The 27,255-nt window shown below is 43.7% G+C and overlaps 1 long non-coding RNA gene across 2 annotated transcripts; it reads left to right on the top strand.

Moving 5' to 3' along the window:
* Positions 1–27,006, top strand: LOC125499833. Of its 2 annotated transcripts, none has more exons than XR_007276837.1 (3): positions 1–128; positions 23,281–23,382; positions 26,263–27,006. It is a non-coding gene; the product is annotated as an uncharacterized LOC125499833 (long non-coding RNA). The 2 variants fall into 2 exon arrangements; XR_007276838.1 differs by lacking the exon at positions 26,263–27,006 and adding an exon at positions 23,451–24,098.
* Positions 27,007–27,255: the final 249 nt, after the last annotated feature.

Below are 27,255 nucleotides of genomic sequence, written 5' to 3'. Positions count from 1 at the left end.
GCATACTACGACGTGTGCGTATACGTACGCCAGTTGACCACAGCCGATCCAGATGACCCGTACGATAACCAGGAAATCACATTTATTAACACCACGCGCCGTACGGTGCAGCGGCTCGTTTATTAAGAGTAATGTCCAGTTCCCATTAATATTCATCAAGTTAATTCATTGATAAGAAAATGCGCGAGGGGCGGAGGCGGTTCGTAAGTGGACGTGTGCTTTCTTAAAGTGGGACCACCGTGCCGGTAAAATTTTTGTCTCCCTTGTTTTTTTTTTTTTTTTTTTTACGCTGTAATTAAATCAGAACCGCGCACAACCGACGTGTACACCAGTTGTGTGGTACGCGGCGAAAGAAAGTTCGTGCGGAAAACTGTAGTGGGACGAATATATCTGTTTGTCGTCTTTTTTCATTTTTTATTTTTCATTTTTCATTTTTACCCCTCCCATCATCTGTTGCCCGTCGAGTTCGTTGTTTGCCTATGAATTTGAACAATTGAAAAGTACGATTCGTATCGGGAGTTGCGCGATAGAGTTTGTTTCGTTATTGGTGTCGTATATTGGTTCGATGCTTGTACAACGGGTTATCCGCCCTTCTAGGTGTATACATGAAAATATAGTACTTTTCCGTAATGGCCACATGTAAGCCAATTTTGCTCGACGGGTGGTATCGAAGCGAATACAGGTATATTTGATGTAAAAGTACAAGAACTGCGTTTGTTATTTCACAATTTAACGCGGATGAAATTAAATTCAAATTTTTATACTCGATTGACTGCGATTGTTTTGCATACGTATGCACGTGTATGTATACCTATGTAAATATCCAAGCGCGTATGAATATATTTGAAACATGTAATTTCACGTGAAAAAAACGTTGCGATCAAAGTTTGTTTTTTTTTTTCTCTTTTATTTCTTCTTTTTTTAATTTATGACGGACGTCACATTCTCATGTACGATACCATAAATCTGGGATTATCAGGGGGTGCGCGCACGCGGAGGGCAAGAATTTTTATCACATTTTACTTTTTTCCAACTTTATTAAATCCGACGTCGTGTATATATCCGCGCATACAACGTATTCATTCGGTCATTTTTCTTTTCTTCTTTCCACTCCGAGTACAATTCTATTTTTTACTCTCCGACTTTTTTTTTTTTACCCTCATTTTTTTAACCGTCCGTCGATATGCCCCGGAGGTACGTTCGGTTCATGCACGTCGCGATGTGGAATGATGTCTTTTTATTTTATTTATTTTTAATCTTCCCGGTTTATTTCTTTTTCGTTTCTTTTTCGTTTACTTTTTTTTTTTTTCATTCTCTTCGCGGCGATTCGTTTAGTTTTTGAATAAATTTTCGATAGGAGGCCCCGCGCGGTGCGCCGCGCGCGACGTACGTCGCGGATTAAAGTCAAACTGTTTGATTCGAGTTCCGTCGCGACGCGGCTGGAGATTGGGAGGATGAATATTCAACGTTGAAATTGTTATTCTATCATGAAATATCTGTCCGTCCGCCGCGGTTACCTTCCCTTATATCGTTAGTTACGGCCCCGATAAATTACACCGCTCTCGAATCCCACGGAAAATTTACCCCCGCTCGCGATACTCCCCAAATATTATGTATACGTACGTACGTTACACGTACGATATTTTACGCTCACCGTCACGATTCCGGGCGACGTTACAGTGGGAGAGTATAAAAATTCAATATCCGCACGGAATCTTGAATACCAAAGAAAAGAGAGAAAATAAACGAATCGGAAGAAAAAAAATAAGAATAAAAAATAAAACAATCAATAACGGTATGATTAATTGCCCCGCATAGCTGCTCGGTGTCGAAGAATATAAAGTATTCGACTTTATAAGATCAATTCCGCCGTATAACGTTGTACATAAAAGCCTGTTCAAGTTGTCTGGCCGCGTTTGAAACTTGAATGAGGGTCGTCGGCATAATATACCTGCTTGTGTATTAGATACACGAGGCGCGAATTATTCTACCTATAAAGAAATCGTTAAGCCCTTATTGTGGCTTCCACCCCTCGACCTCGTTCGTCGAATTTTTTTTTTTTTTTCTCGTCTCACTCCCTCTTCGTCGATAAATAATTTCTTCCTTTTTTTTCCATCAATTCTATACGGCGATCATTTTTTTTCTCTCTCTCTCTCTCTTTGCACGAATACCGTATACCTATACGCGTATAGTGTACACGTAACGTATGTACGACAATGTTTTACACGAACATGACTCGCGTACGTGTATCTCCGTAATACAGTGTGCCCGTATAAATTTTTCTAGTTCGCGTCAGAATAGCGTCGAAAAAAATTTGTTGGGCAAACTAAAAAACCAAAAAAAGCTTCTGAATAGCGAAAACCAAAAAAAAAAAAAATAAACAAATAAAAAAACAAAAACCAAATGAATAAACAAACGGTCAAAACTCACGCGATGAATGGTCAGCCTGCGTGTGAAGCGTTCAACATCGGTATTACCTGTGCGTACCGTATACTCGTGCCCGGAGTCACGTCGTTACTCAAATAAAACAAAACCGACTGAAAATATTTGCGAAAAAAAGCATATTCATTTTCATACCCGAAAAAAGTTCGTTTCGACATCGGTTCGAAACTATAGGTACAGCTGGGTGCATGTAATAACCGAGCGGAAACTAGTGATGGAACTTTTTTTTCTCTCCAAACTCAAATTCACGTACTTATTTTTATTTCATCAATATCGGAACCGCGAGAGTTGGCGATGGGATTTCGGCAAGATGGATTTTTGTTTTCCGAAGAAAAATGGATCGGGTATCACGGGGTACGTCGCGTCCTGAAAATGTTTGGTGATTTTATATATAAAATGTTTGTATGCTATATAAAAATGTAGGTATATAGTTTACACGTATGTATAAATTCGCGGAAGTTTGATAAACGGTTTTCCGTATCCTGTTCCAGGATATCACGACTGTTTCACTTCTGTTCCACACATAAGCGAGGTGGAAATTGGAATTGCGTACAAATATATACACCGTCTGCGAAAAAAGAGGGAATAAAAAAATGTACGTAAATAAAATGGAATGAAAAAAGTTACGCAAAACGGAACGAAAAACAAAGCCGAAAATAAAAGAAGTAATAATAGGCGACAAAAAACACAAAACGCAAAAAACAAACAAGCAAACAAAAAAAAAAAATAAAATAAAAGAACAAGAAAAGAAAAATATATTGCCCGGAAAAAGTTTTAACTACGGCTCCTTACAGAAACGGGCGACAGGAATCGTTTGACTACCGCGCGAAAAGAGAAAATGATAAAAACCAGACGAGAGAAGGAAAAAAAGACGAGTATACGAAAGAGTAGTAAAGTGGTGCCACTGTGAGTTTTACGAGTAGATTTTCCTGAGCTTCTTGTCAGTTCTGAGGCAACGCAAAGTACTCGAAGATATCTTCAGAATTCTTAACTCAAGGCTACGCTTTTTCGTTTGCTTCTATTTTTTTGTTCCACTTATTTACGGTTGAAAATCCCCCCTTTGACGGTTAAACTGTCCCGCGTCTTCCCTGAAACTAAAACGACACGAAACCGAATTTTTATATAATCGAATTTTTCTCTTTTTTCAAGCGATCTACGCGCTATGACGGGGAAGAAAACGAAGACGGTATCTCCCCGTTTTTATACCGTAATCTGTATGGGTGCGCGTGTGCTCAGCAAGTGTACATGTATATATTGTGTTCTCAAAGAACCCTAATGTAGACCCACTCGGCCACTCGGGGCCCTCGCGGGGTTGAACGGAGTGCCGCACCCTTCCGTATATTAGGCGTAGTCTTTAAACATTGATAACCCTGATGCGGACAGACTCGAGGGCGGTGGAACGTTCGAGAAACTTCAGCCGTACGTATTATTTCGTCTTGAGTACGTAAGACGCAACCCCGTGTAATTTATATCACATTCTCGCGTACGCGACACGCGCACCTATACCTGCTTATCCGACCCAATGATAATTCGTTCAAATTTATTCAAATTATTTAATATATACCGCGTACGAATTCGGAATAACCGAGTTTCTTCAACTCGTTAAAACCGCGGAGGATAACAGGCGACTGTTTTTTTTCTGTTCTTTTCTTCTCATTCGGAGTTACCGATTTTGGCTCATGTAAAATTTTCGCGTTTCTCACACACGGTGGAATATACGACATTTCGTAATGACGTTTCGTGTAACGTCGAACGTATAATACATATATATGAGGCTAATTGTACGCGATGTACGTAGGTATTGTCGTGCGGCGAGTAAGTATACGTATAACGCGCGCGGTACACCAAGTTCGTTCAAAAATCAGCATAAGAGCGAAGGGGGAGAAGAAAAAAAAAAAAAAAAAACATACTCGAGACTTGGAAAGCAACAAAAATGTAAAAATGTTTCATTAAAAGTTTTACGAGTTATACGCTAACAATACTTGGGGCGCATAGTAGGTACGCGCGTCGCTCGACTTCGTTGTATGCATGCATGTGGGTAGACGACGATGCGGTACCTAATATACCTCTACGGTTCGCCAGATATACGTATATTCGCACAACTCTTACAGTTTATACCGTTATACAATAAATAAAGACCTTTGCGTATAAACGTGAGGAAAAATGGCGAGAGTCTCGCGCGCCGCTTGCGGATTCGTTTCTTCGTAATTAAATCCTATTACCTGCTTATATTCGCGTGAAATAGTTTTAACGGTTATACGCTCGAGTACCGAACGCAAAAAAAACCTTTCCCGAATTACGCGAGCGAAAAAAACAATGTCAAAACATTTTTCTTCACTTGTCGGGCAGCTGCTAAATATTTCATTATTTACCGTAAATAAATTGAGGCAATATCAGCGGTGCTTGCGTACACACGTGAGCTTGCGTAGGCCGTGTACGCACACCCATGTATGAGCGGTGTTTGACAAAATTCTTACGAAAATCTTTCACTTCTCACGGGGCCGGTCCGAACCTTGAGTTTGTTCAGTCGATACATACCTTATTTGCCGAATCGATTCGCCATTTATTTATTATTCCGGTTGAGCCGCGACCTACGCGACGCTGGGATTGTTCGTATATGTATATACCTATGTAACGACGGACCTTGGTACGTGTATACAGGTAAATATTTTACTACAAATCACCGGCCCACGTGATGCACTTGTAAGACGTCGTGGGGATGTAATTAACCCGAAATTTTCTCGTACTTTTTGACAATTATTCGTACACCCCAGCGAACAAGTAACGACGAATATTTTCAACGAACACCTTTATCGAGGAAAAAGAAAGATGGAGGGGCGGTCTTGTATAACGGTGATGCAGATTGACCCGTACGAGTATGACGTATACCTCGAGCTTATACGATGGCGCGAAATTTCCCGTTTGTATTGCGGATCTGAGGAAACAAAAATTGAATATTTTATGGGCCTTTTAACGACGACGTCTTTGTTTTGTTCAAAAACATTTTTTTTTTTTTTCGCTCTCGATATTTACTCTCCGTACATGGAGACGAGGCGAACGTGTGCGTGATACGAGTAGTAGTTGATTTTACCCGTTAGCACTCGATTATAAAATATTTACGGAAACGGCACCGTGTTATAGACGCATGATATATTCAACGTAGGTATATACGTAAGGTTTGCTTGGTAGATGTAGTCATGTGTATGTAGTCTTGGTATATGTACACGTGTATATCTAACTTCACTTCGTGTATCGTATATATATATATATGTACCTACACCTACTTCTATACAGAGCAAAATGAACCTGTGCTGACGGAAGGCGCGCTACTTTAATAATAATTCAAATTAATAATCTAGCACAGGCAGGCTGCTGCCGAGAGAAACCAGCAAGCACCTTAACTCCCTCCATTCTTAAAGCGTCCACGACTGCATACAGGGAATTCGTTTCTTTAATTCAAATCGAATTGATCTCTATCATCTCCTCTCCTTCAATTCCGCATGCGCATGTACCTACTCCTCATTTCCGAAAACAATCTTTCGCAGAGGAAATTTTTTTTTTTTTTTTTTTTTCTTTCAAAATTGAATCCGTCGTCGGATCACATTCGCCGTATCTCAATTAGAGTCAGCTGCATTCATTGAATTATATTTAATTCTCCGCCTCTCTATTCCCGGGTACTTTGGATCATAATATGATCGGGACGCGGTTAGCTCGAGGATCTTGAAGAATTTGAATTTCCGATAGACCGTAATAATGTATCGTTGGAAAAAAGTCGATCTCCTTTTTAAGCGATTTATTCCCTCGTCCGTAACCGCGGTGTGATATAAGCTGTCCTACGTCGGGAGCGGACGTGACGTCAACGAACACAGAGTCAATTTCAAGGTAATATAACGCGGATGGATCGTATATGTTACTCGTACGAATCATTCGTAACCCAGCGTAGCTTTTGCCACACCGTATATTACATATGGATGGCATTACGCCCCGCCAATCGATAAATCGAATCGGCTCTCCGTATATATTGGCGAAGGATCGCGTACACGTGTACAGGCACACATCGCCATGTACGTACGTACGTACCACCTATCGACGTGTTGCATAAAATCAGAATGCCGCTACGGCTGAGAGGGTGTTCCTATACAATTCCGGTGAAGTTCTGATTCCGATTTAGTTATCGCGTCATCGCTGCCGCCGGTATTGCCGTTATTATTATCGTTATGATTACGATTATCATTAATGTTGTATTTGTGTTTGAAATATTAGCAAAATAATTTACATAATTCGTATTTACCTCGACTACGCGTTCGCTGCACGGACGCCAGCCAGTGTGGAAATATTCATACATTATCATTACCGCGTGCGCGCACACGTCGTTCCATCTCTCTCTCTCACTCTCTTGTTTTTCGATTTTGTTTTAAATAATACAATGTATGACGTTGCCACGCGGGCAATTAATTAGCGGCTCTTTTTTTTAATTTTATTTATTTATTTTTTTTTTTTTTGAGCGCTTCGTTATCGTCCGTACAACCGCTCATTAACATACACCGTTTTCGAAATTATGTACTGTATAATATTTGCCTCGGAGTTTTAACTTTCTTCGAATTAATCATTACGAATGAGGAATACGTATCACGTGTACGGGAAGTTTTGAATAAAAATCTCAACGACGCACGCAATCTGTGAGAAAATCGTCGCATGTGTCTCTTCGCCGCAAGTGAAAAAAAGCCTGCCTCTTCGTTGCGTCCGTGGCTTTCGCTACTCGATTTGCCCCGGCGCATTGCTTATAGTAGTGTGCGGTTCACCCTTCGATATCCCCATACGTGTCGGGGTTATCGCGATTCCCGCAACAATGTATGTTGTATACCGTAGGTAACAATGCCCCATATGTACAGCGCGCGTAGCACACGCGGCATATACAACGCATGTGAACTTGACGCCGAACCTGTTCACCGAACCTGTACTCTCCCGATCACGACCTGGGGGGGGGGGGGGGGGGAGGGGGGGATGTAAATAAAATGATAACTGCTGCACTTGACAATAAAAAAGTAAGGGAAAACGATGCCGGGAAGAAAAAAAAAAAGAGGGAACAAAGGAAAGAACGGAACCGTACGCGGGGTCAGGTTCCACGGCTATAAAGGGGGTTGGATACGATACAACGGTGTATTATGAATAGCAGACAATGCGAGTGTATATACTTCTGAAAATACATATATATATATACGAGGTCGGGACGCAACGTGGCCGTAGCGTTTCTCCCGCAGGAAATTGTGGGGTCGCCATTTTGGTGGGGAAGATTTCGGCGCGTATGTAGGTCGTTTTCAGAAGGCACGCGTACCGCGGTCGCATCTGGCCCTCGGTGACGGCAGGGGGTCAATTGAAATCGTACCGTTATGTGTATATAGAGATGATAGAGAGGAGAAATGTGGCGCGGCGTCGCGTCGCTGGGAAACTTCCCCTTTGACGTTTGGCAAAGGGGGAAGGATTTTACCGTGGGGTGAGAGAGAAACCTGCGTGGGTATATACGGCGACGTCGGGTGATGATGAGTTGCGCGAAAACTCCGTTGAGAACATACATGTGTGTACATATAGCCTATCGGCATATACCGTAATATGTATGTACCTGTGTAAGTATCTTATTCCTATGTACAGCGGGGTGAAATTCGAACGGAGAAATGAACCTGCAGGAGCCTCCGATGATCTCGCGTTAAATATTTAAACGAAAGACGCCCGGGAACGTTGATATATATATGTATAATGCGGCGAAAGTAATAATTGCCTTTTGCTTGGTATAATTAAATTTTGACTCACTCTGTACCGTAATAAGTCTTATGTATTACCCAGGTTTATTTTAATATCGAAACCATGTGATATTAATATTTCAATTGCGCGTACACGTGACCTACGCGAACGGGACTCGTCGTTGGCGAATAATAAATGGGAAATGACGGTAAATGTTGTAATATCGATGCACAGAGGGTGTATTCATTTTCCGATAACGAAACGGCGGGGATCGATATATATATATATATAATTCAATTGAACAACGACGAGAATTTCAGATTCGGAAACGAAAAGTCCTGCGCAAAAAAGACGTTCGTTTGTCCTCGTCGGTAGTATCCCGTAAACGTGGAAGAGTCAATAAACCAGATTGTATTCGAGGCCTACATAGGTGCTCTCGCGGTGATAGAATTTAGTGGCTTTTTTGTCGGACTTTGTCAAGTATCGGTATTCGCGTACAAGGGTAGCGGATATATGGGAAGAAAATATGGGGCGTTCCGCGTCAAATCACCTCACCCTTGACACAAAATTATTCAACCTGCAAATAATATTTTTCTTCAATTTTTTTTTTCCCCATGTTTCGGGCGACTTGGCGCAAAATACCCCATACATATATACAATGCGTACATATATGTGTTTCCATTTTTGCGATTAATTGCAGGGACGATGTAGCATAGGTACGTGCACCTATATACACCGTAATGTTTACGACGTGAAAATAACCAGTCGAAGTGGGTGATCGAGGGTTCGGTAAGGTCAGATAGAGGGTTTATCGAAAATACATCGAAAACTTATACGTGTTCGCGTTGCAGCAGCGGCGTTCGTACGCGTTCTGGACTTTCGCGCTAATGGAAGCTCGTTAAGCGGTTAAACCTAAGCCTCGATGCCGCTGCAGCTATAAAGCCTTTTTAAATTCCGTCGACTAAGCGGATATACGCAAAAATCAATCGCATTGTCCTACGATAAATTCGAGTTCGGATCGATCAACGCCGTTGTATATACGTATTCGCCGATCCGGATCGACGTATGAGTCGCGACGATCAGTTGCTACGACGCTATATGTCGAATTTTAAATCGCTCCTCGATTATTCAGCCGTCTAAATTTAAACGAAAATATGAGGAAATGGGTCGCGGCCGGTCAGTTTCGGTTTCATTAAAAAATTGATGAAATTACTTTTCATCGCTGCAACGTCGTCGTGTATAGCCTGCGTTATATCGCGTACTGTTCGGCGGCAGCTCTGCTCCGGCTTATATTGGATTCTTTTGTCAGTATTTCGGGTATGTAAGAAGCTGCTTTTCCTAAGTGGGTAAGTAGGTATTATAACCGCGTATCTATAAGGTTACACGAACCCCCGTTTCGGTACGATCAAGTTTTATATGTATAAGCCATCGCCGAAAGCGGAATGAAATACCTCGATACTTTGGAAAGAAACTTAAGAGGGAGATTGAGAAAAAAATCATTCGGGTGTTCAACCTAGAAATCGCTGACGAATTGTTCTTTTTTTTTTTTGTTTTTTGTTTCACGAGATATCGCGCTCGCGCAGATGATATCGAAATTTCCGTACATCTTGACGATGACGGATCATGTGTTGTACGATTTTTTCTTTTCACATATATTTTTTTTATTTTTTTGTTTTAGAAAAAAGTAGACACCGCGTATACTCGACGACGAAGAATAATGACCGTAAAATCAGGATCATCATTCTGACGTACGTTAGGAATGAGAGAAATGGGAACGCGAATAAATAGCCAAAAAACGAGAGCAGGGAAATAATAAATATATGTTGCACGTATGAAAAGTATAGCGCAACTGTTGCGGAAATACACGCGATATTTCGGTTGGCCGTTATTTTGAGAATTGGTTTTTTTGTAAGTCTGTCCGAAAATATACCGCGTCGCTGAACGTGGTTGTGTACTCGTAGGTAGGTGTACGGGTACATGTACACGTGTAACGCGAATAGCTGAATCAGCAGCCAACCGTGATTGGTAATTTTATTCGCTACAGAAATATATTAATCATAAATGTCGCGGGTGCCTCAATTAATTTGTCCGCCATAAAATATCCGCGCGCGGTATTCGTCACGGTGTAATACACATGCCGAAATTTAATCCCGAACGAAGTTCCGATCGTCGATTTTGCGTAACGATTTTTAGTTCGCAGACTCCGATATCTATTTCGAAAAGGGGCAATTACACGAGCATAATGTATCCGCGCGCGACTGGGTACAGGTATAATTTATAATTGGGTAATTAGGAGGTTAAAAAGTTTAAATCATTCAAGCAAAAGGGGTTGATGAGTCGTCTAGACTGTCAATTCATATATACCACCGTGTAGCTAGACCCGGTGTGACGTATTAAAACTGTAAACGCCTTGCATGATTTATCATTCAGAAAGCTGATCTTTCGAAAGAAAATTTTCCATAAGTCGTTTAATATTCCGGGTTAACCGATTCGGTGTTTTTAACCCTTTGTTTTTTTATTTTATTTTTTTATTTTTATGTAAGCTACTTACCCCACGTCTTCGTTGGTCTTCCGACCTTCTTCCGTCGCCCGTCTGTCTCTCGTCCTACTCCCCTCGCCCCACCTGTTTTTTTTTTACCTTTTCGTGGGATTCCTTTAGTCCTTTTTTTTTTTCAACAGTGGCCAACGTCAGGAATGAGATCTATGGCCGCCTGCGAGGGAGTTATCACTCGCCCCCATTATTTGCGTAGAACTTTTTCCTAGGATCTCTATAGAGTTTTCAAACATTTGAGACGGTCTTCGCGAGTTAATCAGAACCGAGCGAACTCCAGTTTCTCTTTAGACGACATCTTGAGTTAGTTAAAAGAAATCTCGACCGACGGTATAAAACTTTCAGTTAAACGAGGCGCCGGATCAACTATAAGAAATCTCGTTTACCGGAAAATCAAACGTTCCACGATCGTAACCCGGAAAACGATAAGTCGAACGCTTCCTCGGTCCTCCTCGGTAAATCTTCGAATTCTTCTCCGTCGTTGCATCGATGAAAATAAAAAGAACTGTGAATAAAAATCTCTCTCTCTCTGCAAACGAACCAGAATTACATAGCGCTCTTTCATTCCGGCGATTATGAATGAATGCAATGACTTTATCCGCGTAACGGTGGCTCGAATCGCAACCGGCTGATGATGAGGTAAAGATTAATTAACACGCGTGTATGCACTGCGATGAGACGACGAGAGAGCAAAAAAAAAAAAAAAACGTGGGAAAATATGTCGCAAGCAATTACTGCCTGAGAGTAACAATTAATGACGACTGCGGGATGTCGAGGAGGAGAAATAAAAAATACACTTTGTATGTAAATTACGTTATGATATGCGAAAAAATAGTGTGACGTACACCCGGTAATTTTTTTCACAGATAATTCTGGAAACTAAACCAGCGTTTCGTTTTTTCTTTTTTTTTTTTTTTTTTTTCACACTCTCTCTCAATTCGATTCACCGCTTTTTTCCCATGACGAGGGGTTCTGTGTAATATCCGATGTGTTTCTATATACGAGAATCACTCGTTATTATCACTCGGGAAATATACGACTCGGATGACGTAACGGCGAAGAGAAGTATAATATAGGTAATAATCTTGGAGATGTTTTCGCGAAGCGACGACGCGTCGCGACGCCCGTCTTCCCTTTGCACGTACATCTCTTACCTTTATTTAGTCGCGTGATTCCCGAGACATTATACGAAATGTATACAGGTGGGACGTACGTGGGTGTAGGTAATACGTGTATACATATACGTATTCAACTGAGGAAAAGGAGCGGAGCTAGCGGGTGTTCAGAGTTTCCTCGCGAGTTGAAGCTGAGGCGCGTTGTAATTACTTTTCGTAATCACCCATTGTCTCGCGAGTTACGCGCTCCGCTTTCTCGACGCAGCTTTATACCTATTCGCGTTTCTCTGAGAACCGCGTAGCGCAATTTTCTACCTCTACCTTCCGTGTAACTGTGACGCATGTTATCTGTAACACCTACAACTCGTTCGACCGTTGAATAAAATCTCTCGACATTTTCGAAAAAAAGTTGCCCGATGAACACGTCGTTAGCTTCTTCCGAAAACTCCGATTGTCCAGCTCGATCAATCGCATACCCAGATCGCGAACGAGAAATCGGAGGAATCCGAATCCGCGATGATTTTTTCGTCGGGAACGTTTCCGAGCAACTCGTACGGTCGACTTACTGGAAAAAAGTCGTCTAGTCTTCGGCTGCAGCCAATTTTTTTTTTTTTTTTTTTTTTTTCTTTCTTTTCTCCACCTAACGTCGACGGTGTTTACCCGAAAGACTAAATATACACGCGGCCATATCCCGAGGACGAAGTCGGCCTCCCGCGACCTTGTCTGCGCTCCAAGAACCATTATTCAGGGAGGCTCGGGTCGACCTGACGGCAAAAGACGTCGTCTTCCTCTCCGTCTCCTTTTGCCCGTACACGGGGACGGAGTGGAGTAACGTTTAATTCATTTACCTCGGTATACGGAGGCGGCGGGGAGGGGAGGGGGGAGGGGGGAGGGTAAAGAGGTAACCGGGATCCTAGGGGATCCTCGGCGGGTCCTGTGGGTGCAGTGTGTAAACTAAGCAATATGGGTGGAACGTGTGCGACGCTCTTGGCGGACATCTGGGAACCCTTGCGGTGGTCCCGGTATATCCTGGCGTCCCCCGTGTCCCCGGGGAAGGAGGCTGATATAGCAACACCCTGGGATCGTGCCCGGACGGAGTCAGGCGACCAGAGCAGCTAACTGGAGGGTCTAATGGAAATCGTGAGAAAATGCGCCCCGGAATAGGGAATATCACGCGCTAACGCACGCTAACAAGAAACGCTGCCACACACACACACGGGGAGATGAGAGGAAAACTAACCGGGCGTTTCCTGGAATAACATCGACGACGCGCGTTGCCTCCTCCTCATTTCGCGATCGCTTCCTCCGCGACGACGACGACGCGGATCGACGCCCGGCGAAAATAATTCATCGCCCCGAACGCGAGTCGAAACCAAATTCACGCAGCTGCGGATTTCGAATCTCCGCGATCGACTTCCTGCCGAAGATCGCTGCGGAAATCAGAAACTGAATTACAATAACGCGATCGTTTTCAACGGAATTTATGGCGACGGTCCCCGCGCACGTTCGTGCGGTGCATGTAATTCGGCGAAGCGAACGTACGTTGCGGGGTCGATGAGAAAGGCAACTTTGTTGCGAAGGGATTTAAATTTCCGATTTATTTGTCGTTAAAACTTTGGACTTTCACTTTGCGATTCGAACCATGCGGAGGTTTCTGTACAGCGGTACGTGAGACTCGCGAGAGTCGCTTAAAATCAAGCTTCATTAACGGGGGAAATTAGCGTGAAAGCGACTACTTTGGGAGAACGTTGTTTTAAGGGCTCTTCATCGACTACTTTGACTACCTATTGAAAGTAAAAAATAAAAAGTATAAAAAAAAACAAAAAAAAAAATTCCTCAAACAACTCGGGTTATGGCCTCGTTCCGTTTTACTTAGCGGTAGAAGACCGTGTCGGAAACAAGTTCAGCGATTTATGAGCTTAGGAACGTGTACAACTTTTCTGTTTGCGGTAAAATCGGGGGAGGGGAAAAAATTAAGGTGGGCACATCTCGTTGAAATTTTTTGATCGTCGTAATTGATAGGCAAATTGAAGACGTAAAAATGAAAATTACTTTCGTTTGAAGAAGCTTGGCGTACACCCACGTCGTGGAGTTTTTTTGAATTTCGGTTATTTTTTTACCCATTTATTCCTCTTTCGGTATCGCGATTACCATAATTCTTTCAAATCCCCCAATCTCCTCGGGATTAGAAGTTCCGTGCAACGATACATTTTAATACCGAAAAAACTGGAGGATCGAATTTCTAAAAATACTTTCGAAAAACTTTGCACGCTACACGGATCCGCTCACCAGAGTTTACGGCCCTCGATTCCTAACAAATTTTCGAGGGGTTTTCTTCGGCATTTTTCGCAACAGGTATCAGACGTTATTCCCGCTGAAAAAATTGAACCTCGTGGAATAGGTTTTTTCACAAGAGTGAAATTTCAACGGTGCGCAAAATACAACGTTTAATTCCGTCCATCTTTATCCCGAAGTTGAACAGAGCTAAGAGCCACCGCATACGTTATTCATACGGATGTGTGAAAGTCGAGCCGGCCGTGAGAGGAAGATTTCCAGTACAGTTGAAGAGACCCTTATTACAAGGGCGGTGGATTATTCTGACAGTTTAATACCCGGAAGTGAAGTAAATCGTGGCTGACTCGAGCCACGAGTAAAACGATCCTATATACGCCACCGGTTTTCGCGTCCTCGTTAATGGCGTTACATAACTTATACATTCATAACCGACTACACGGCGACATTTTGTTTCTACTTTGTACCTGATATTGTCGCCTAGGACGCAGGTACGACCGACGTATGTACATGCCACAGTTGGTGCCCACCTACTCCGTCATCCTGAAGCCCAGCAGCGACTCACACTGAACCGATGAACTTCGTGTTCTCTTAGAACAAAAAAAAATCATCCGGACCTGCGACGATTCAAAATCCAACCGGATAAACTCCCGGTTCCGTTCGGCAAACTTGTGACGACATTATTTTCCCATCTTTTAAAATTTCGTCGATCCAAGAACCAGCGGCATCGAAAAGAAAATGAAAACAGATCAATAGAATGGAAAACGGGTGTATTAAATCCGACGAGCTTATCGGGTTGATGTCATAACTTGAAAAAAGCTCGTCGCAAATCGACATTCCACGAAACTAATATACACGAATCGAAAGCGCGATGAAAATGCGTGCGCGATTCAGCGGTACAGTCGACGATATCATCTCTGGCATTGTTCCTCGTCGTTTCCTAACGACGCAAGGGATGACGAAACCGATAAGGATAAGAAAACTGCTCAAAATGCGCGCTACTAAATGCTACCGACGACGCTGCCTCACCGATTCCGCACCGATTACATCGCCGTGTCCTTGGGAAGCAAACGACTCGACGCGATGGCCCTCGTCAATTTTTCTTTCCGGCTCTTCCTCAGGCGACGCAAAAACGAAACACAGATATGCAAGAAAAAAGCACATTCGCTGAGCGTCCGTTATTATCGCGACTATCGTTTCGAGCAATCGGAACGTAACGGGGTGGCCGAGAGACGGAGGGCGGATTTTTCATCGTTCGATCAATCGAGGTTTTTATTTTTCCATTGTTTTTTGGGGATGAGATTTTTTTTTCCAGTTCGAATTTGTCGGGGATGATTTAAAGGAGGAGTATTCGTTAAACGTAACCTGATTTTTTATACGCGTTTTGTTTTAACTATTTTTATTTTATTTTATTTTATTTTTTTATTTTTTTTCCATCCGTTCGGGAACAAAAGGCGCGGAGGGAATCAAACGGCGGAACGGAAAAGCGATTGCTGACGATCTATCACCGCGTTGTTTCGATCGTGAAATATACCACGCCCGAACGGAAGAGTATATTTGCGATATTTTTCACCTTCGTTCATTTGTTTATTCATTTCACCGTCACTCGCGTACACTTTTACTTTCACGCTACTCGTTACTCTATTCTGTTTTCTTTCTTGTTTTTTTTCTCCACTCCCCCCGTCAATTATATTCCGCTCCGTTACGGAGATCGCTGGATAATCGGTATATAGAAACTATTTACGCATCATACGTAGAATCATTAGTTAGAAAGGAACGAGAACGCGAGCCGTTATTTGTGAAGAAAAGCGTTCGTATTTGCGGATAAAAAAGCCAATTACGCGAGAGCGATTATCAGTCGAGGCGGATGCAAACAGCGGTCGAAACTCGAGCAAACATTCAATAGCATATCTGGTTACGTACGCCTCTATTTTCATACATTACAGACTCCCGTTTCAATTGAAACGAGTCGTACGTTGAGGAACGACGACGAGGGAGGAACGCGATAAGACGAAGGTGTAAGCTTTGGACGCGTTACGAGCGAAGCCGAAATTTTAATCAGGATCGACGATTCAGGTACGAAAAATACACATCGCGATGTGCTCCGAACGCGAGAAAGGATCGGCTGCAAAAATGAATGAAAGAAAGAAAAAACAAAGAAACGGGCGGTAGTTTCCCGAGAAAATAGGCGAGCATGCCTAAGGGTGGTACTGCTGGTGTATAAACGGTGGGACAAATAAATTGAAGTTTCACCTGCAGATATCTTGGTGGAGGTTCGTGTTATCGAGTGAAGTATCTCAGATGTAAGATCTGAAGATAAATACATATATACATATACATATATACCTGTACGTGGTACAATAATCGAGTGAGATCGCGAGTTTCGTCGGAGGGTTTGCGAAAGTTATAGTAATACCGCGGGTAATACGGAGCGTCGTGGTCGGGCGTTGGTGGGGTCGTTTGAGAAGAAGAAACGCCGTTTTTCTTACCCCCGCCCTTCCGGACTGCAGCCGGTTACATCTATTTTTATTTTTATCTCAAACAGTGCAGCTCTCGGCGATAGCCCCTGCCGCGGCTCTACGTTATCGGTAATACTTTCGTAAAACGTGTACGTCTGCTATACGTACGTACATACGTGGTATAAAGGAATGGGGGGGGAGAACATTCCATTATTTTCCTTACCTCTTCATAGTCCGCGCGTACCGCCACTCGGTCGTTGTTTTCCGCCAGCTCGCTTACCGAACGGTGGTGTTAACCGGGGCGAAATTTATGGCGGGGTGAATTGCATCAAAACAAGTCGAGGCGGTAGGATCGGCGGTAACGGAACATTCTCACTCCCTACCCTCGAGAACCCTCCCGGTACGAGCGTTACCGAGGCTCGTTACGCGGCGATGCAACCTTGTTTGTTCCAGGTGTACGCCACGGCCGGGCAACGAAAGCGAAGCTTATTCCCCGAGCCAGACGAACATTCGACGAGTTGTTTCGGGATTCCGAACGCCGGAATTACTCCGGTTTCATTAGCCTGCAGCCGTGCGGGGTATATACGTGGGTTATACGGGTGGGAGTTAGCGGTGAGCGCGCGTAATCGGCCCGAAGGTATTTAACAGTTCGTTCCAATTTTCTATCCCAGGGGTAAAATGCGAATTCTCCTCCCCCCCCTCCCCCCCTCACCCCCCGTCACCCCCCCGACCTCTCGTTTCCCGCGTTCAACCGCGGTCGTTCCATTTTTACCTTCTCCGACCTGTTTTCCGTTTAAAACTCGTCCTCGAATCGACTTAAACGGGTTACATCTGGCTACAACCTAATATAACCCCGAGTCTCGAGGCAAACCGCCGATACTAAACTGATAACCATCTCCGATAACGAGTTCCAATTTTTCGAAACGGGATTACGACACCGAATAACCGGCGCACACGCGCGTCCGGCGATTATTAATTCCCCTCCCCTTTAATTTCCCTCCGCAGACTCGCGATTCAAATTTTGATATTTTTCGTTAATATTTATTATTATTTTTTTTTTCCAGAAATTTTTTGCTTCTATCAACTCTTCGTTCCGTCGAACAGCGTCGTACGGGTTACGCGCGTATGGAGGAGTGAGGGATGAAACGAGATGTTTCACATTACGACGAAACAAGCGTTCGCGTATAGTGTCGGGGGGAGGGGATATAACTGCGCAAGGGTGCGAAGTAGTGTAGTATAATGCAAATTACGGAAGGCTCGCCGCTTCGCGTTATACGCTGAAAACCACCCCCGAGACAAGTGCCATCAGGATTTGTCACGCTTTATGATCAAAACACGCACGAGTTTCGTATCAACCGTGTGACATACATATTCGAGGGAGGTTGGATAATCGCGGGATAAGGATTAAACGGGTTCGTATAATTGGTCAGTTCCATAACCGAACGGAACTTACCCAACGAGTTTGCAATTTCGCCATTCTCAGTTGCTCGAACCGGAGCGCGTCCTCCCCCCAAGATTGGGTCGATCCCAAATCACGAATTTTCAACAATTTTCTCAAACTCTTGCTCAATTCTCCGCAGTCTATACGCATCGAAGTGCACGAATTAGCGCGCGCGCTCGCTTTATTAGTTTACGACATCCCACGGAGTCGGTTATACGCGAAGATAGTTTTACGCGCCTACACCGCGCTATATTGGCCATTCGGTAAAAGTTTCTACCCCCGCATTGTGTTTCTCAAGTCGTTCGGTGAACTAGTTCGAAGTACGGTTCGTCGCGCCGGAAATCCCACCCCCGTTCTCGGGTCGCGACAGAATTTTTCCCGTAGGATATCACGTCGAACGGGATCTCGTCCGCGAAGTGCTGCGACGGAAGGAAGAAACGGAAGAAAGATAGGAGAGGGGGAGGGGGAGGAATAAAAGTAGAGCAGAAATTTTTGGAAACCTGATTCCAGCAGCTTGCCGACAGCAGGTATACGTAATGCCCTGTAATTTGTATAATGGTCAAGAGAAGCTTACGGCTATATATTCGGAATTCGAGAGTATTATGGGTATAAATAGCCGACTGTATAACACGGGGGGGGAGGGAGGGGGGGGGGTCCGCAGTAATTGCCCTGCGACCATCCGGATTAATTACTACGTAGAGGACGACCACTGAATTCCGGGTAATTCAAAGTGTTTGAAATTTGGTATCAAGCCAATCTACCTAAGAGAAATTTCAATACGTTTCAAATTCACCATACCTCGCGGTTATCGCGTATGTGCACGGAATTGAATTACGAATACACGTACGCGTATAAGCAACTGTTTGCAACGCGTCAGGATATACCGTCAATTTAACCCACGTATTACGGTCATCGCGATCAACGGCTAACCCCTTCCCACGGACTTATTAGTCACTTTTCCAAAGCGGGAATTATTCGCCGTTGCTTTTGAAAAAACGTCGCGCGTGATTCCCGACGATTAAATTAATCATCGCCGCAACATCGCCGTTTTCGGAGGCAGAAAAAAAAAACAGATGAAAAAAATTCAATACCTCATTATGAGGATATCAAGCGCAGGTAATAAAGCCTCGAATATTCCCCAAGGGCTGTTTTTATAATACGGGGCGTCTCGTGTCAACGCGGCCGATTTTTTTTTTTTTTCTTTCTTTCCACAAAATTATTCGAGTGCCAGAAAAAAATCGTCCCAAATTCGTCGGATCCCCAGAGTTTTATAAAATTCCGATTATTCGGAGAAAAAAAAAGTTCGCAGCCGCTCGAAAAAATTCAAAAAATCGTCCGATCGATCCGTCACCCCATCACTGCTACTTATGCAAATGACGACGATAATTATGACACACAGACGTGTAGGAGCGAAGCATTTATGCGGCGGTGGGCAGCACGGCGCGTACAGGGTGGTTCGTGGGTGTCGTTATGTATTTTGGGGAGAACGGATGGTTGGTTAGGACGTCGGTAGCGCGCGGGTGACCGTAGGCAAAGAACTTCTTTGTTGGTTCCCCTGCGCGTCTAACTGTCCGCTTGGTTTCTCTTCGGAAGTTTGGGTGCTCCGTAGGTCCTTTGGCATCAAAGGGACGGAGTGTCTGGCGATATTAAAAACAGCCGGGGTAGTTGTACGACGAGTAGACCGCCGATCGTCGCCCCTGCACTTAACTTACGTACGAGAATTTCGAGTGGAAATATCACGCGCACGTACGTAGGTACGTGTACAAGGTAGGGATACATAGCTGCAGTACGTGGACCATCAATTTTTTCGCGGTTGGTCAGTTTTATCCATCGATCGTTTTTACCGAAAGTTAGCGACAGCTGAGCCGGCTGTAATTTCGCATGTGAAAAAAAAAAAAAAAACGAAAGAAAAAAAAGAGAAGAAAAAATTCAGAAAAAAAAAAACTCCCCTTCTATACGCGATCAGTTTTGTACGCGACGTTCGAAGCGACGTACATGCGATATCATTGCGGCATTCCCTCGGAAGAGGTAATAATGGTAATAATAATAACGACGAGGAGTGAAAGAACGATGGGGAAAAATTAAAAAAAAACGTCAGTTAACTTTGCCGGAGTTCGCGGGAACCCCCCGCAGAAATGTATTCGACATCTCTTCAGAATCGTCACATTTCTTCTTCCTCGATATAATTTTTCACGTCTTCTTCGGTACACACGGTGTACGCACCTGTTTCTCCAATAATTATCATCCAATTTGTACTCTTCGCTGGCACATATTCGTTGAATTCTGAATCGCAACTGAACCGCGCGAATGCGAAGCGGCACGAGGATAGTTAGCATTAAGTTCGCTAACTAACCGCTATTGTTGGCCCGCACGTTCAACGTTATTAAGTTTAATCGTTATTCGACTATTAAAATTACGTCAGTCAGTTTTGCGCTTCGTACGATTTTCCTCGTAAAATCTCACAAGTAGGCGTCGGGCGTCGGACGTTGCGGAAAAATCGAAGCACGTATATGTATATTCATTCGTTGATTCGTTAACACCGAGTCCGCGGTTACACGACGCAATCCGAGCCAAACGCTCCGGGGTTCGGACTAACAAAACGGAACGAATCGTAGCTCGGATAATTCCATACGTCGCCCCGTCCGTACGTGTGCTCAATTTCCGTTTCGCATGCCCTTACAAATTTCGTGCTTGATTTAGCCCGGGGATTATTATTTTCCGAATGAAGTTGCGCGGGGGTTGTAAAACAATTGAATCACGAATGTAACAACCGGTTAGCCGAATCGTGTGTGGATATTATTTGCGCTGATATGAAAGAGTAACGAGGGAGGTAGAGGGGTGGAAAGGAGGAGAGAAAGAAAGAAGTCGGAGGGGTCGCTCGCGGAGCTGAGCGTAATTAGGCAATTATGAAACGGCATTGTGCTACCCCGGAGTATATATATATCTGAATTAATAATTCGCGAAACTTCTCAAGCTAATATTGACGCTCCGGGCATTGTTGGTGTTTCGGGGTCTTAAGTTACGAATTATTCCCACCAGGGAAGGTACTCGTCCCCTTCGAGTACCTACCCCCCCCCCCTGGAACTTTTCTCAAGTGTAATCCCGCCCGCCGTTCGTGTGTACGTGGTGCGGGCCTATTTGCAGTTCGGCCAGTGCGTAGCGAACTACGCGCCCCTTATTGTTAGTGTCGAGGATAAAATCGGCCGAATTCCCGTCGCTGCTGTACAGGGCGTTCCGCGTCAACTCGATCCTTGGCACCGATTTTTTCCATTTTTTTCTTTTCGGCCGGAGGCGCGAGCTCTCCGGGCAATCGTCGGCAACTCTTTCGATATTTTCCAGACGTCGCGGATCGAGAAGGAAGAAATTACGGGGGGGTTTTGGAGGCGGTCGAGTCTACCGTGAAACGCCCCATACATCATCGCGTACAAGTATAACCGTAGTCATCGGGGAGGGGGGGGGGGGGGAGGGTTCCCCGTGGTAACTCTTAGTTAGTGTAAACAAAACACGATGGAGTTCCGTGCGAATGGACTTTTTAGGGTTCCGAGTTCCGCGACTGTACTATACCCCGCGCGATTTCCACGCTGAATAGAACGAACCATACTCGGTTCTGCTCTCTCTCTCTCTCTACTGCGACAAACTTTGATTGTTTGCCCTTGGATTACGACGAATATATATATATATGTATATACGTATATCTACGCTACGTTAGTTGCAACATAGGGGCTGATATTCCGCAGGGATACATCCGAGCCAAATTTCCTGCGGGGGAAAGCTAGGAAATTTTCAACGAATACATTACTCGGACGTGCACTCGGACGGACCGCGAAACTGGAGACAAAAATTTTCGAGCCCTTCGATAAAACGATGTCCCGTCGCGGTGGTACATGAAAATATCATCCCTCGGATGAAAATAAGAAAAATTTTGACATTTGTACAATTTTGCGGGTTCGCAGTTGGTCGGAGGAATACAGACGGCTAATAGGAGCGGGTTACTAATCCTAGATCAGCCGAGCAGAAGTATTCTCCGTCGACGAGAAGACGACGCGCGCTTGTAAGCGTCAGACACTCGCTAACCTTGAGCCTCTAGCTTGTCGGCTACAAGGTGAATCGGCACTAAAGTGGTAACAATGTGGAATTTCCCGGTGTCACCGTGTACAACGAAAGGTTTTAGGGGTAAACAAGTTACGGGTATATAACACGGTGTAGTAAGGGCGTTTTGGCTCAAGTTGGGGGAAAATCATCTCGACCACCCTTATGTACACACCGGAACAGATACCTCCTATATACACCACATACATTCTTCGCCGATAGGAAGATCGGCGTTGCGGAAGGGCGGTAGCTGGTTAACGGAAGTGGAAAAAAAAATAGATCGGAATTCGTCAGTGTCGGATCTTCCGTGTTTTCTCATCCATTATCAGACGTACGCTTTTTCTACGTACGCATACGCAGCGGCGCGCATACATACACGTAATACATAAGTATGTAATCAAGGACCGGATATTATTCGCGAGAATTCTACGTTGCAGTGTATTTTCCGGTACACGGATTCTCACGCGTGTATCTAATTCGTTTTTGCGTCGATTCAATTTTTTTTTTCACTCTCCTCATTTCGGCTTCGTGATTTTTTAGTTTTTATTCTCGAAATTACTCCGAGTATAAGTATAATGGAATTATTTATTCTACGGCGTAATTCGCGTTTCCGTAATCGTTTTCATTTGATTTCCCGCTTCTTTTCTTCCCTGAAAAAAAACCAAAAAAACAAAAAAAAACAAACAAATAACAACAGGATTCGCGAGGAACTGCGCACGTTAGGTATACGCTGTAATTCTTCTACTGACTTCTCAATTTCTGTGTGCAGTATATCAAGTGGTACATAAATATTTAATCCTCAAACAACGCGCGGCTGCACAGGTTGTCTATACGTATAATCGGGGGACGTGGATAAATTAAGGGCGGTATTTTAATCCACGGGGAACCGGGTTTTCTATTCAACACGTAATAATGTACGGGGTGTAACGAATTATTGGGCGAAATGAAAAAAATAAAATAAATAAAATAAGACATCAAATTTCCGCAAGTTTATCTCCCAAGAATATTATCCTATAGAAAAAGTAAGGTTTTCATTTCTTTTGAGGAACTTCGCAGAGTGCTGCCTCTGTGCTACGGAGAAATTTGACGAAACGTATTACCGTAATACGCGATATTCGTAGATCGAGGTAAATTATGGGACATCTTTTACAGGAGATGCACGTGGATACGCGGTAACCCGATGGAAAACCGAAAGGAAAACGGATCGGACAAAGCTATGGACCGAAATAAGCCGTTTGCTATATCCAGCTGCAGGTATGCGGATAGTCTAGTTCGCAATATCGTTCGAGAATAAATTTCATAGAAGACTTCGCTTCCGTTAGGAAGAACCGATGCAGGTTTCTTAGCTGAAACAGAAGCAAATAAAGCGGCGGCGACGGCAGCAGCAGCAACTGAAGTCGCACGCGAATTTCACGAGTACTTTGACATCGCGACCGTGTTCATCGCTCGCGTATACTATACGTGTACACACGAACCGGCTGGCGCACACCGTTTCGGGAAAAAAAAAAAAAACAGAAAAGAAAAGAGAGGGATCGATAATGTATGCGTTTCTCTTGCGAAGATAAATAAACCTTCTTTACATATCGGAAGAGGGATCAGTCGCGAGAAAGGGAGGAGAAAAGAAAAAAGTAGAGAAAGAAAGAAGGGAGGGGAAAAAAAAAAAAGAAGAAGAGATCGCGCTACCACGGGGGCGAAAGGGGTGGAGTAGACGAACATCGCGATGTAAGAGTGGAAAAGAGAGAGAAAGAATTTCCGCATACATCAAACCAAACCCGCGAAGACGTCGCGCGGTAGTGCCGCCCGTGGTGGTTCATGATCCGTGGTCGAGAGGGTGAGCAACGGAATATACACTCGGATCATGAACATGCGGACGCCCGCACGTGTGGATAGCGTCGCGTGTACGGATACAAGCTTAGCTGCGATATGCCAGAGGTTGTTCGCGAACGGTATGCGAGAGCGCGTGTGCGTGTCCCCCCACCCCCCCCAGAGCAGAGGGTTATATCCGAAGGGTTGCGTTATAAGGCGCGGTACCCGATCTAGGGTAAATAGGAATAAAATATCGATAATATTGTGTGGGATCCGCTAAATCCGCGCGGGCAACCCCTCCCGGAGATAAGGGATTGGTTACGGTGTACATTGGGCTTGTTTTGTTTGCGGGGTGCGCGAGAAACTGATGAATTGTTTCTGTCTTTAAAAGACGGTTCGGTATATTATAGTCGCGTGTATACAGTATATATCGGACTCCAGCTGCGTTTAATCGTTGACGTTACGCGCCTGTTTTTTTTTAGCAAAAATTTTGGAAAATTGATACGACTTCGTAAATTAGAAAGTGTAATAAACGGTCGTAACTAATTAAGGCAATAAAATAATTCGACTAATTATAAGGTTTACTCAGGGGCGGGTAAGCCTACACCGTTGTTTCGAATGATATCGGTGAGAAAATATTTTATGGGGGGGGGGATTATGACGAAACGTTTTGAGGTAAACGAATTAACCGTAAATCTTGTTAAAAAGTTCTTCTTATCACATCCGAGAGATTTAACTTGTGTACATATATACGTATCTATTATACCACCTTTTACATCGGACGAGCGGGAGTTACGGCAGTCGTAACATTTCGTTGATCCGATAAGTGGCTTATTAATTAACTCGATTACTCTATAATTTCGAGTACTGGCCCGGGGGCGGTGACGTGTAATTACTCACGCCTTGTACTCCTGGCCGTCGTTATTCTTCGTTTTTTTTTTTCTTTCCCCCTCGAACGTCGCGGCTACGGAGGCTTTTTGATTCCGCTTTATGAATACCTATAATAATCAAACCAAGTGGGCCCACCAGCCGTTCTGCCGGTCTTCTAATTAATTAATAAGCGCATGCGGATGGATACCTACTTATCACCGATCATGTGATATATTTTCCTCTGAAACCATCGACGCGTGGAGATTAATTTAAATCCACGTTTATAGTTCAATCTGAACACCGCCTCAAATAATCCTATCCGTTTTTTTTTTTTTTTTTATAGCCGTGCGATCTACACGCGAATATCGTCGAACTCAATTTTGTCGATGAAAGAAATATTCTCAATCGATCATTAAACGGAACGTTCGTGAAAGTCAAATATATTCGTCGTGATATTCGCGTAAAAATGTCTCATCAATCATCGCAAATAATTGTGAAAAAAAGAAGAACGGAAAATCGCTCTAACAATTCTGGTTTTTTTTTTTTTTTTTTTTTTTTATTCTTTTCAATTTCACGTTTCGTCAGAAATCCTTCCATCGATTTCAATGGTCGTTGGTTGTATTTTTTTTATTCTTTCATTTGTTACCGATTGCGTTTTGTAAATATAAAGGTAGTAATTGGCGGAGGTATATACGCATGCCAATACCCGGCCTGGGGGGATCGTTCGTTGGACTCTAGAGGTTTGCAGCGAAAAAAAAAAAAAAAAAAAAGAAAAAGAAAAAAGAAAAAATATGAAAAGAAAAGAAAAAAAAACTTAACAAAACATTCTTTTGCACGTGGGTACGTACTGACATAAGCGGGGTTATAACGTTGGTCGGGTTTGTAGAGCTCATCGTGCATATACACGTGTACGTTGGTCTATAATTAAGTTGAAAGGTTTTTCAAAGTATCGGAAAAATAGCCGATAACAAATTTCACCGGTATAATATTGCGTAGGTATAGGTTGTATTCTACCATCCGAATGACGGGGTATGCGCGGATCAAAGCTCGCCCAGTGATAACCGTACGTCGCGCGCGTGTCGTCGTCAACTTCGTACGTACACACACACGTGTGCCGTATATGGGTGACATTTTGAAAAATGTGTGAGCCGTTTGGACGACGCAGCGATCGATGATTTTTTTACGACGTCTCTTAGAAAAATTGCTCGGGTTGCGGAATTCGGAGATTAACTATATCGATACTTTTTTTTTCGTCTTCAACAACCGCGAGGAGATGTAATTCCCCGGGGCAATTTTTATTCATTTGATCCGAGGAGGAGTTTGGTGGAGTGTTAAATAGGGTTTTGTATATACATGTATATATATGTATGTTATGTGTGAGCTCAGTGTCGCGGATAATATACGTTTTACGAGGCCAAAATACGACAGGATGTCCTAACGCCAACCCTTTCATTCCAGCGGAAGGCCAGCGCCATTGACGTTACCGCTCGTCCTCCGGGGAGTTCTCTAACGATCAGGTGAGAGCGGTTTGAGATATGTGAAAATCCGGGGATCCGGTTTTCGGGATTCTGCGGTCTCCAGGATCTGCCATGCGACTAATTACAAACCCCTTTTCAAATAACTCAAAAACCGTAGTGACCCGAATTGCCCTTTTCGGTTTATTATACAATGCCTACGCTATAATACAAATTCTCACGCACACGCGATACATTTGTCGCATTCGGAAATCGAACGTCCGAATTTCTGCTCTCTCGATAAAATCGATTTTAAAAATTCATCTCGCGGCGATGCGGTAGACAGAAAAAAAAAATAAAGAAGAAAAAAAAAACGACGAAGAATAATACAAAGGTGACAAAAAAAAGCGGCAGACGGCAAATTGCAGTTTTCTCAAGTGGAATTATTACAGCGTCTCTTCACCCGCAATTTCATACCCGTACTCTGGTAACCATCTACTCGAGTCAAGCTGTAAATTTTACAACAAACGTTTCGCTCTATTTTACGTCGAAACTTCAACCTGGGTGTATATACCTGTCTTGCGTACATATCTTCTCATCCCGACGTCGTCGCGTCGCTTAGAGAAATTTCACGCGAATCTGCTGCACCTTACGCATATATCTATAGCCGCGGCTGTGGTATAACAATTTTGGTTTTTACACTCCTCTTCATTTTCTTTTCGCTGCAATCTTTATCTCGGTTTATATTTATCCGGCCTTTTATTTGTTCCTCCCCCCCCCCCCTTCCGTCTTTATCTCACGATTTCTTCGACCCAGTTATTCGACGGGACGAACATTGGCCGAACGACCCTGTGTGGTCCAAGAAAGTTGGTTCATTTCGTTTGCTGAAATTGAACAAACTGCAAGCGGGGATTAAATTATTATATCGTCGTCCGGCGTACACGTGACCGTTAATTAAGGGAGGGGGTGGGGGAGGGGGGGGAGGGGGGGAGATGGG

Source organism: Athalia rosae, chromosome 2, assembly GCF_917208135.1.
Source record: "Athalia rosae chromosome 2, iyAthRosa1.1, whole genome shotgun sequence".
Lineage (NCBI taxonomy): Eukaryota > Metazoa > Arthropoda > Insecta > Hymenoptera > Athaliidae > Athalia > Athalia rosae.
Note: the sequence above shows the minus strand (reverse complement) of the source record. Positions and strands in the feature narration are given on the sequence as shown.